Raw genomic sequence first — 12066 nt, 5'->3', positions numbered from 1 at the left:
CCTCTGAAGAAAGCAAGCTCAGTAGATGAAGGATCTTTTCATTATAACCTTTTTATAGTGCTTGAATTTTGAATCCTATATATAATAGTATAAATAATCCCTTCACTCAAATATTGCTAAAACACACCTTAAGACAATTTAATAAATGTTCCTCTAGAGGTATGTATGAAGTCTAAGGGGCACAGAATAAATAATGTTGCTGGTTGGGGGTAGAGGGAATGCAAGACAGCTTCTAGGTGATGAAGTAAGAAAAGAGGCATCCCAGCAAAGGAATCAGAAATGGTGTGGTGGGCCTAAAGTCTGCAAGGAGCCACCCAAGGGGAAGCCATCAGTAGTTGAAAGTTATGCCACAGTCTTCCTTCAAGGTGTCTTGAAGTGACAACAGGACATGAGGATAAGACAACTAGATAAGAACCATGAAGAGCATCAGGATTCTGGAATATGCACAATTCTAGATGCCAATTCACATTGCATGGTTACTCGTTCAATCAATCCAGCAATCTCAGGGTTTTCTTTGTTCCTCTGAGCAAGTAGAAGAAAGTACCATTAGTCCATTTTGGAACTAGTAGACAAATCTGACAAGTAATATTAACACTTGAAAAGAGAGATGTCATATGCAACATTGCTACCTTGTAGCTTGTGATCAAATAAGGGAATGAATCAGAACTGCAAACCACACAGACACAGATCTATGGGGTGTGCAGCAATGTCTACTGAGAGCACATTGAAGGAGACCTGGTACAAGTCAGATGACCTCCCTGTTTGTGTTAAATTGAGCAAACCACCTGGTGCAGTTTGAGCACTGGCACGGGCTGGACATTTATGTCTCTCTAAAATTTACACGTTGATACCAGTTCCTGAGCAGGGGTATCAGGAGGTGGGACCTGGGGAGGGTATGCCCTCATGAGTGCTGAATTAGTGCCTTTCTAAAAGAGGGTGCTATTAGAACACATGAAGGTGCAAGCTGCCATCTGTTAAGCAAAGCACCACCCCTCAGCAAATGAATGTGTTGGCTCTGCAGTCTGGGAATCCTGCCTCTAGGATCAGACAGATAAGTTTCTGTTACTTACAATGCCCCTAGTTTGGGGTATTTTGATATAACAGCCTGAATGGATTAAAGTGCACAAAAGCCCATAATGTGTGGCAGACTACATTTGTAAGAAGAATTATTCTTCTGTAGCTTCAAGGGAGAGGGAACATGTCCTTTGATTTTCTTCCAATCCTGTTGTTAATTACAAACTTCATTTCTGAAGCTAAGTCATGAACTTGTATTCATAAATATGATAAGCTAGAGTAGGCCTGGATGCACATTTTGCATGAATAAACAGGAGAAAACTGAAGAGGATGCTATTTCATAACAAGAGAACAGAAAACCCATAGACCCATACAGTAGGCTTTGGATTTTGTTGTCTTTGTGTATTTAGTGTAGATCAATTCCCCATGTTCTTTCATGCAAGCTTTTCTTGTTCTTTAATATATTATAACCTCACATTCCCCTATGGGAATTTGCTCTTCAGTCTCTCAGAACATATTTATAAGACATAAGCTAGAGCGGAATAATCTGTGGGGTTCAAGGCTGGGAGACCTTGAGCAATGTCAGTCAGTTCGAACTGCTATAAAAGAATGTCTGGCACTGGATCATTTATCAAGAACAGAAATTTATTTTCTCACAATTCTGGAGGCACAGTTCCAAGATTGAGGCCCCAACAAGTCTGGAATCTGGTGAGGGCCTGGGCTCTGTTTCTAAGGTGGTCCATTGGTCTCTGGGTCCTCAGGAAGGGGCCCAATGGCTTCTGTGTTCCCATTGCGTACTCCAACCCCAGGACAAAAAGTGACCCACCTCTGCCTCCATGGAGCATTTTGACGCGGAGGGCAGAACCTCATGATCTAACACCTGCCTACAGGTCCCACTCCCCAGTGTTGCAGCATTGGGATTAAGTGCCCACCCCATGAATTTTGGGGAACACACACAGACCACAGTAAGCAAGGCCCCACACACTGGACTCTGTCCCCCAGCAGGTTTGCATCAGGAGTGTGGTGAGGTGTGATTGACTGCTACAAGCAGGGGTCTCATCAGGATGCTTTCACTTGATGTATGCGCTGATGATACCAAAACTTGGAAGACATAGTAGTGCATAACAGAAAACATACAAGAACCTTTAGAAATTCCGTGTTACAGTAGATGTGCCTGGCCTAAGCACTGACCACAAGCCATCCATCAAAAAGTGTTTTAGTGAGGGGAAAAAAAAAAAGTCAAAGTCAAAGAAGTCGGAGATCACTGAGCAGCACTTCCACATTCCAGGGTGGTATTATGACTTTTCTCACTGGAAGTCACCACACTTCTGTTTTCCTTCTCTTCTAAGAATTTCTTTCTAGATTTCAAGCATGCCAGCTACAGACTCATGCTCATGTTTGTCATTAAATTGTTGGCATTTCACTTTGTTTTATATCTTTTGCATTTGACTTAATGATTTCCTAAGATGTGAGAAACACTAGAGACTTAGAAAAGATTTGAAAGAATATTTTATTGTATTTTTGTTCATATTATAACCAAGTTCTATCCTGTCTTCAAATTCTGGGAAAGAACTCCATTTGAGGCCTCTAACACAGAAGCCCTGGGTGAGAGCCTCAACAGATGCACTTGGATCTTGGAAAACTTAGCATAGCTCAGTTATCAAGTATATTGAGCTGGAATTTCATTATCTGTGTGCACAGAAGTCTATAGGCTCAGAATTTTAGATGATTTTGCCATTGATAAGAACTGTGTTGCAGAAAGAAAGGAAAAGAGTGTGAAGACCTGCAGGCCTGACCAAGCAGAGCAGTCTACCTTCCCATTCAGTGGCCCACAGATCTTCCTGGTCCTCCCCATTCAATGGAAGTAGGAGCTAGAACCATCTAGCCTGATTCTGAGGTCAAAAAGGAAAAAAGTAAGAATAGGCACATAGATGACCAGCAGGAAAGGAAAAAAAATCTATAACTTTTTTAAACCTGAGCCACTCTGCACCCTCACCTTTACTCCCCAGGCCTGAATTAAAAAAAAAAAAAAAAAAAAAAAAAAAAAAAAAACCTTAAATCTTGGAGTACTGTGACTCTAGATGGTTAATGTCTACATGCATTGCTAGCTTACGTAACCTATTTTCTTTAGACTACATAAAGCCAAGGGAAATATATATATATATATCCTTACAGATTTGTCCTGGGCCTATTCCAAAGCTCATCTGTCCACTGGATGAAGTCAAACCAGAGATCCGGAAAGGAGCAGACCACTGTGAGGAGTCGGAGCGTGCTCCATGTCAGGAGAATGGAGTTCACCAGGCAGTCACCCCACACGTTTCTCAGGCTTGCTGTCGACAGTCTCCTTTAAAAGAAGAGCCAGAGACCCGGGCGCCCTGAGAGAGCATCCTGCGCTGATGCCGCTTTCCTAAATAAATCTTTGTGCCTCTTTTCAAGCATCCACAATTTCCTTTCTGTGGAAGTCAAGAACCTGCCAGGACTGAGTTGAGGTCTCTTCTCCCTTCTGGGGACCTCTTCAGACCCCTATCCAGTGACCATTCCTTGATGAGAAAACAAAACAAAGCAAGAACCTGAGCATCTGAAGCCACAAAGGGGCCCCCAGCGCAAGGAGGCGTCTGAATTCTGTGCAATCAAAGCCACGCAGAGGCTCACTGCACCCCTTCAGCTGCAGAGTGGGCGAAGGAAACCAGCCCAGAGTCGCCGGGAAGTGTGCGAACCTCAGGAGACGGGCTCCGCACGAAGGGGCTCAACTCGTGTCGGCATTGCAGGGTCTTCGGGGCGTCCTCCTACCCCTGACCACCTAACTGATCTCCTATCTTCTCACACCTCGCCCTCTCGCCCCCAGGCCACCCACACTGTGACCCACCGTCAGTTCCGAGGCTGGAAAACAAGTTCTTCAGTCGTCCCATAGGGAGTCCGGAGGCTGCTGTTCACTGAGCACTGGTCACGGTGGCGGTAAGCTGGGGACCGTCCCACTGGGCGTCACTGGAGCGCTCAGGTCAGATCCTGTCCGGAGCGGTGCTGGGCCCTGCGGCCACCGAGGCCGCCTAACCCGGGGGCACCACCAGGACTCCACCTTCCGGGTCTGCGGCCGAGGTCACCGCGCCAGGGCGCAGGCTGCGGGCGCGGAGCCGGCGGCCCGGGCTGGCGGGATTGTGCCCCGCACCTGCCCCAGGCCCATCTCAGCGCAAAGCCAAGTCCTGACCAAGTCCTGCCCGGCGCTGCCCGGCGCCTGCGAGGTGGCTCTGCGGGGTCCAGACGCGCCCGGGCGCGGGCAGCTCACTGCCGGCAGAGGCCCGGGGTACTCAGGCTCGTTCTCCCGAAGTCGTGCGCGCCGCTCAGTCCCGTGTGGGGACCTCCCGCATCCCCACCCTGGTGGTAACCACCAGGGCTGCGGGACCCCGACCCACCGAGCAGCACGCGCTTCCCAAGCGCTCCGCTAGGGGGCGGCGGGGTCGCATTGCAAACGGCCGCGTTAAAATTCAGGTTAGTTACGGCGCGGGTATTAATTGTCGTCACAAGAAAGCCTTGTTGAATGTGCTCTCTTGTTGGCCCCATGGTGTAATGGTTAGCACTCTGGACTTTGAATCCAGCGATCCGAGTTCAAATCTCGGTGGGACCTTGTTGCTTTTTCTCAATTTTCCTTGCAACCCACGAGCCACCTGTAATGCAGCCTACCCACCCTATGTTTACCTGTTTACTGTCACCTCAAACTCAGATCTTACCCCTTCAAACCAACGTGCCACCTGTCATGCTGCCCACCCACAGTGTGCTCCAACAGCGGCAGTATTCTCGGTCCTCAGAAGTGCCCACCCTGCAAGCAAGCCCATATCAGAAACCGCACCTCCAGCGCGGTGGTGAGTGGCGAGTCCCTCCAGTGTCTCCCCTTGGCTTGACTCCTAGAAAGGAATGTGTGCATAAAGAAGTGCCTGTCTTTCAAAGAATGCTCCCATTACTTGCTCCATGCCGGAAAACGGTGTCTAAATTGAAAAACATGAGGGTGATGAACTTGGACCTGTGTGGCCTCCCTCCAGCTTCGCTTTTCCCTAGAAGGCAGCCCTAAGAGTCAAATCCGCAAGTGGCAGCAAAATCGTCACAGCTGCAAGTCCCTTGGATTCTTCCTTAGAACTGCTCTTGGCGAAGCCTCTCCCTTGCACTGAATGGCACTTAGCAGTTTGAAGTGCACAGTCCTGGAGAGTCAGCCCGGTGCTTTACCTGCTTGAGGCTGCTCTCTGCGTACCAACATTAGTTGCCTGAGCCTGCAACCTCATTTGCCACCATTCCTGTCACACGCAAAGCCCAAAGTCAGCTTCTAGTCACCAGCCTGAACTTAGGTAAACTTACTTCATCCACTCACTTCCTCCTCTTCTTGTTTTCTGCCTGTGAAACACCCCCCCACCCTCAGGAGATATAGGTCTCTAATTTTTCATTACACACTAATTTGGACCTCCTAGACCTTCCTAGTGGGGCCTTTGCTGAGATCCCTGTGTCTGGGTTCAAGTTTCCTCAGCACCCTGAAACCCCCTTCCCATACCTCATCTTCTTTAGCAAGCTTGCCCCCCATCGAGACGGCAGTTCTCCCAGAAAAGTAGCGGTGTGTTGCTCACTTTTCAGTTCTCAGTCCCACCATTCCTGGCTCGTGTTAGGAATTCAGTTCTACTTCCAGGGTGCATATGTGCTCCTCTAATCTGGTTGGACCATCCTAGAATCAAGGATAGCTCAGGTCCTTGTTTGGTTCCAAATTGTTCTCCTCTGCCTCTTCCCAGATTTCACGCATTCTCTTTTACTGATCCTAGTTCTGCACCCAGACAAAGAACAAGTCTTTGCCCAACACAGAGAGCAGCAGAGGATTCATGGGAGTTAGTTTCCACTGTGGCTGTCTGAATGAGGCCACTCTGTTAGTATGTAAAGGCAGGAAGGGAAGTATGTGATCGGAGCACTGTGTTCTTCACATTTCATAAGCCAATTCACCTCAGGGGAGAATTCGGGTTTTCTAATTTTATTTTACTATTTTATTTTATTATTTTATTTTATTTTATTTATTTATTTATTTATTTTTTTTTTTTTTTTTTTTTTTTTTTTTTTTGGATGGTGGCCCTGGAAGTCTCTGTCTGGTTTTGGTTACCTGCTGGTTATAGGAAGCCCAGCTCCTGTTCTGGGTCTGGACCCTGGAAGACACTCACTACAACTGAACTTTTTTATCAGTCGGCAAGGATTTAGGCTGAAGGCGACTGTCTCCTTCCTTGACCAGCACTGACTCTTCCCTGGTGGCGGGGGCTTTCCTTGATGCTGTATCCCAGCTGGCCCGCAGGAGAGTCTGACAGCGCTGCAGCCTGTGATCACAGAGACCAATGAACTCTCTCTTGACCCCAGAGCTGCTGCAGAGGCACCCCTCTGCCCCGGGTGCATTTGCTAACCATTCAAGAACCCCACAGGGACAGGGCCATCAGAGCTACTTTCCTCTTCAGCATTGGAAAAGGGGAGCAAATCGACGTACCCCATTTGGGTGGGTATGCTCAGGGGCAAGAAGCCCACGCGGAGCTGCTCGGTGCAGTTCAAGATGACGGCGTCACAAGGCTTTCCCACCAGGCTTGACCATTTGGAATCTTCCCGTGGAATAGTTTCACTCTCTCCTGAAGGGTTACCCCTCTCTGTGCAAAGAATTGTCCTTCACCGTTCTAGGTCTTTTCTAGGCCTGAGGAAAAGTCAACTGTTCAAAGAAGACCTAACTTAAAGGCTTTGTCCTGTGACAGCCACTTGGAAAATTCCTCTGCAAGGGACGCTTGCGAGAAGCCTGTTATTTGTTAGTGTGTGTGTTAGTCGCTTTCTCCTGGCTAGACAAATACCTGAGAAAGCAGCCAACAGGACCAAGGGTTTGTTTTGGCTCCTGCTGTCAGAGTTCTCCGGGCTTGGTTGGCTGACCCCGAGGCTCTGGGCCTGAAGAGCATCGTGACAGAAGGGCGTGGCAGAAGGAGGCCGCTAACTGCTGACCGCCAAGGAGGCCGCTATCTGCTGACCGCCTGGAGCGGGGACGGAGAGTGGCAGAAGGAGGCCACTAGCTGCTGACCGCCCGGAGCGGGGACGGAGAGTGGCAGAAGGAGGCCACTAGCTGCTGACCGCCCGGAGCGGGGACGGAGAGAGGAAGGCGCCAGGCACCGGACACGCCCTTCCAGCTGTGCCCCCCACGCAGCTCCCGCTCGGGCCCCTGGCCCACGCTTCCCTTCGCCTCCCAGGCGGGCGAGTCCTGGACCGCCAGCGAGCTGACCCCGGAGCCGGCGCCTGCTCGTCCGCAGGAGGGCGCAGCCTCGGAGGCCCGCGGCGGCCTCCAGGGTCCTCGCCCGCGACTTGGATGCAGTCTTTCCTTCTTCCTCCTCAAAGCACCGGTGCCACCGAGGGGACGGGTCTCGGTGAACTCTGTAAGCTCGGAGAGTGAGCGAAGTGCAGGCCTCGGGTCCCCACGGGCCGCCGCCTGCAGAACAGACGACGGCCCCAACCCCCCGGCGCTGCGGCCTTGGTCCGAGCCACAAGGCAACGGGCTTGTCACAGAACCTCGCAAACGACCAGGGCTTTTTCGTGCAACGACCTCGCTCTCGTTCCGGGGAAGAAATGGACGCCGGGACGCGGAGCTCCGTAGCCCCTCGGGAGGGAAGGCCCGGGGTGGCTGGCGGGACGCGGGGGACGAAGCAGCCCCCGCCCAAGTCAGAATCCTGGGGGACGCGGTGCGGGCTTGCGCGGGTGTCCAAGGCTCATCGGGCACTGGAAGGGCCGCGCCGCGTTGCGGGTCGGAACACCGCGTTGGAGGGGCCAGGAAGGAGAGGCCGGGGTTAGAGGCCCGGAGAGGTCGGGGACAGGCGGGAACTCCAAGGGTCGCGTCGCAGAGGCTGGATAAAGAGTTTAGGAAGGATTTCTAACAAGGGGCCCCATGGTGTAATGGTCAGCACTCTGGACTCTGAATCCAGCGATCCGAGTTCAAATCTCGGTGGGACCTTGCCTGCCTTTTCTGACGTCGGTTGTCTCAAACGAAACCCTCTTGCTGTTTCTGCAGACGTCATTCCAGCGCAGAGAAGCTTTTGTCCGAAAACATGAGATATTTGGGGATGAGGTGAAAGAAACCTATTCCTCCAACAAAGGATATATATTTCTAACACAAGTTTATTTCTTATATACTGTGTGCTTTTCAAAAATCATGTATTCACTTTTTGATGATTGCAACCTACTACTAAATTTAAAGACCAGTCAGAAGAAAAAATACAGGAAATATTGGTAATAACTAAAAATAATGTCTTACTTTTTACATATTTTTCTGTTTCAGGGTGGTATAAAAGGTAAGCAGTCATACATTTTAAGCATAAACATGTAATAGATTGAGATAAAATTCTGTGGCAGATCTGGAATCAAAAGAGAGAGAAGGGATTCATGAATATTTTTAAACTGCTAAATAAAACCGTATTTTTGAATATTTCTAGTTCATAACCAATGAATTCAGCAAAGAAAAAGGATATAAAATCAATGCCCACAATTCAAATACATTTCTATACATAAGGAATTAATCCATTGCAAGAGAAATTTTAAAAACTATCCCATTCACCATTGCCCCCCAAAAGTGAAATACTTGAGACACAATCTAACAAAAGAGGTGAAAGACCTCTACAATGAAAACTACAGAACATTAAAGAAAGAAATTGAAGATCTTAGAAGATGGAAAGCTCTCCCATAGGCAGAATTAATATTGTCAAAATGGCCATACTACTAAAAGCGTTACACAGATTTAATGCAATTCCTATTAAAATCTCAATGACATTCTTCATAGCACTAGAAAAAACAATCAAGAAATCCATTTGGAAAAATAAGAGACCCAGAATAGCCAAGGCAATCCTTAGCAAGAAGAGCGAAACAGGAGGCATCACAATACCAGAACTTAAACTATACTACAGAGCTATAATAATAAAAATGGCATGGCATTTGCACCAAAACAGACATGTAGACAAATGGTACAGAATAGAAGACACAGAGACAAACCCATATAAATACAGTTAGCTCATACTAGACAAAGGTGTCAAAAACATACATTGGAGAAAAAATAGCCTGTTGAACAAATGGTGCTGGGAAAACTGGAAATCCATATGTAAAAAAATGAAATTAAACCTCTATCTCTAACCCTGCACAAAAATCAACTCAAAGTGCATCAAAGACTTAGGCATTACAGCAGGGACCCTGCTCCTAATAGAAGAAAAAGTAGGACCAAATCTTCATCATGTGGGCTTAGGACTTGACTTCCTTAACAAGACTTCTAAAGCTCAAGAAATAAAATTAAAGATCAATAAATGGGATGGATTCAAACTAAAAAATCTTCTCAGCAAAGGAAACAATCAAAAATGTGAAGAGAGAGCCTACAGAGTGGGAGAAAATCTTCACCACATGCACCTCAGATAGAACACTAATCTCCAGGATATATAAAGAACTCAAAAAAATCACACCAAAGAAACAATTAACCCAATCAATACATGGGCTAAGGAACTAAGCAGACACTTCACAGAAGAAGAGATACAATTGATCAACAACCGTATGAAAAAACGTTCATCACTTCTTGCAATTAGAGAAATTCAAATCAAAACTGCTCTAAAATTTCATCTCACTCCAGTCAGAATGGCAGTTATCAAGAATACAGGCAACAGTAAGTGTTGACCAGGCTGTGGGGAAAAAGGTACACTTATACATTGAGGTGGGACTGCAGATTGGTTCAAACATTATGGAAAGCAGTATGGAGATTCCTCAGAAAACTTGGAATGGAACCAACATTTGACCCAGCTATCCCACTCCTTGGTTTTTACCCAAAGCATACTACAGTGACACAGGCACATCAATGTTTATAGCAGCTCAATTCACAATAGCTAAACTGTGGAACCAACTTAGGTTCTCTTCAACAGATGAATGGATAAAGAAAATGTGGTACATATACACAATGGAATATTACTCAGAAGAATGACATTCTGGCATTTGCAGGTAAGTGGATGGAACTAGAGAATATCATGCTAAGTGAAATAAGCCAATCCTCAAAACCAAAGGCAGAATGTTTTCTCTGATAAGTGGATGCTGATCCATATTGGGGCAGATGGGTAGGGAAGAATGAAGGAAATTTGGATTGTGCGGAGGGGAGTGGGGAGGGGTGGGGTTGTGGGGATGGGAAGGAGGTGGAATGGGACAGACATTATTTTTTTTTTTGGGGGGGGGGGACAGACATTATTACCCTGTGCACAGGTATGACTACGTGACTGGTGTGACTCAGCACCATGTACAGCCAGAGCAAGAGAAGTTGAGCTCCATTTGTGCACAATGTGTCAAAATGCATTCTACTGTGAAGTACAACCAATTAAAACAAATAATAAAATTTAAAATAATTGTAGTTCATGTCAAATTGTCCGTTTTTAGGTTACAATGGACAAAATTCATTGAAAGCTCATTCTTGTAATGTTCAAATTTTACCACATGCTGGCAATTCCATTCTCAAAGTGGTTTAAATATATGAAGAAACACTTCAGAAGACCAGCAGAAAACAATGAGTGAAAGCCAAAAGATCTGGTGACAATTTGTAAAAAGTCTCAAGGGTCAGAACAGCTGAGGACACTGCCTCTGACTGAAAACTGAAGTGAGCGGACAGCACACCCCCTGGGCTCAAGCGCAGACTCCTCCGCGTCTATGTTTCAAATGGATTTTTGTTGTTCTGTGATATTGTGTGCATTTTAGTTAAGATAGTTTGTACTTTGATTTTATAGGAATTCACTTAAGTATTTTTGTTAAGTGTTCATCCCTCAAATATTTTTAAAAACAGTTTTCAAATCAGTATTTTCCTTCTGAGGTCTCGATTTCGGCTCTGTTTTGCTATCTTGTATCTTGTATTTAAGTCACTACTCTATTTGGAACCTGATTTCCCACAAAGTCGAGTGAGAAATGTCCATTTTTGTTTTCTTCCATAGGCAAAGTTAGATGTACTATCACAATGTACTTTAAAACACCTTTGCCTACTGAAATGAAATATTAACTTTCTATGCACCCTTGTATGCATTTTATGTGCTTAATTGTATGCATACATATGGTAATGGAAAGTCTTCTAATTACCTTAACTTTTAATACATTTTACTTCCCCAGAGGATTTCATCCCCTAGGGTATTACACATTTTCAGGCACAGGGGAATGAGGAGGTAAAGAGAGGATTAACTTGTCACTTTCTCTGCCCAAATAAGACTTGCTTCTCTTTGAAAAGAGTGAAAAGAGAGCTATGCAAATATTTTAACATGGGATAAGAAAAATGTCAAGCACATTCCTTAAAGGACAGCCACAATGACACAATCTATATAACAGCAAACACTTTTTCTTGAAGGCCTTCATCGTGTGCATTCTAAAATTTGCTGCAGTTCTCAAAAGCACTTAGCAGAGGATGGTTTCGATCCATCGACCTCTGGGTTATGGGCCCAGCACGCTTCCGCTGCGCCACTCTGCTAGCGGCCTGCAGATCCTGCTTGTCTTCTTTATCATGGGGTTGATCACCCATTCCGTCACAAACGCTTTGCGTTTGCCTGTCCCCTTCCGTTTCTTTTTTCTTTCTCCTATCTTGACCCCTCCCAGGTCGATCCCTGGAGGACCGGACGACCCCAGCAGCCCCCGCCCCGTCCCCACCCCAAAGATGCTTCAGACGAGACATTTTGCCTGCGGCGCAGCTCCGAGTCCAGAGCGAGTGGAGCAAAGCCTTCAGGAGCCTTCTCAGAGCTGAGGACAGAATGCCGTCAGACTTACTGTCTTTAAGGAGGAAGAACCTTAACGAGAAATTGCTTTCGCAGAACGAGTAGCCTCTGTGCTTACTGACCGCATGGGTTTGGCGCTTCCTGCGAGCCTGGGTCGTGCCCTTTCCTGTGGTCCCCAGTGGGCAGCTTTCTCTCACCCTCCGTGGACGCGGGGCTCCCAGAACCGCACCTTGGTGCTCTGCAGTGTGCACAGTCCTTCCACCAACTTCCCTCTTCTGCCTTTTCAGACTTCCTCATCTCCATTAAAGTCTTA

The sequence above is a fragment of the Sciurus vulgaris genome (genome assembly GCF_902686455.1).
Source record: "Sciurus vulgaris genome assembly, chromosome: 7".
Classification (NCBI taxonomy): domain Eukaryota; kingdom Metazoa; phylum Chordata; class Mammalia; order Rodentia; family Sciuridae; genus Sciurus; species Sciurus vulgaris.
The sequence above is the reverse complement of the archived record's forward strand: the minus strand, read 5'-3'. Positions refer to the sequence as shown.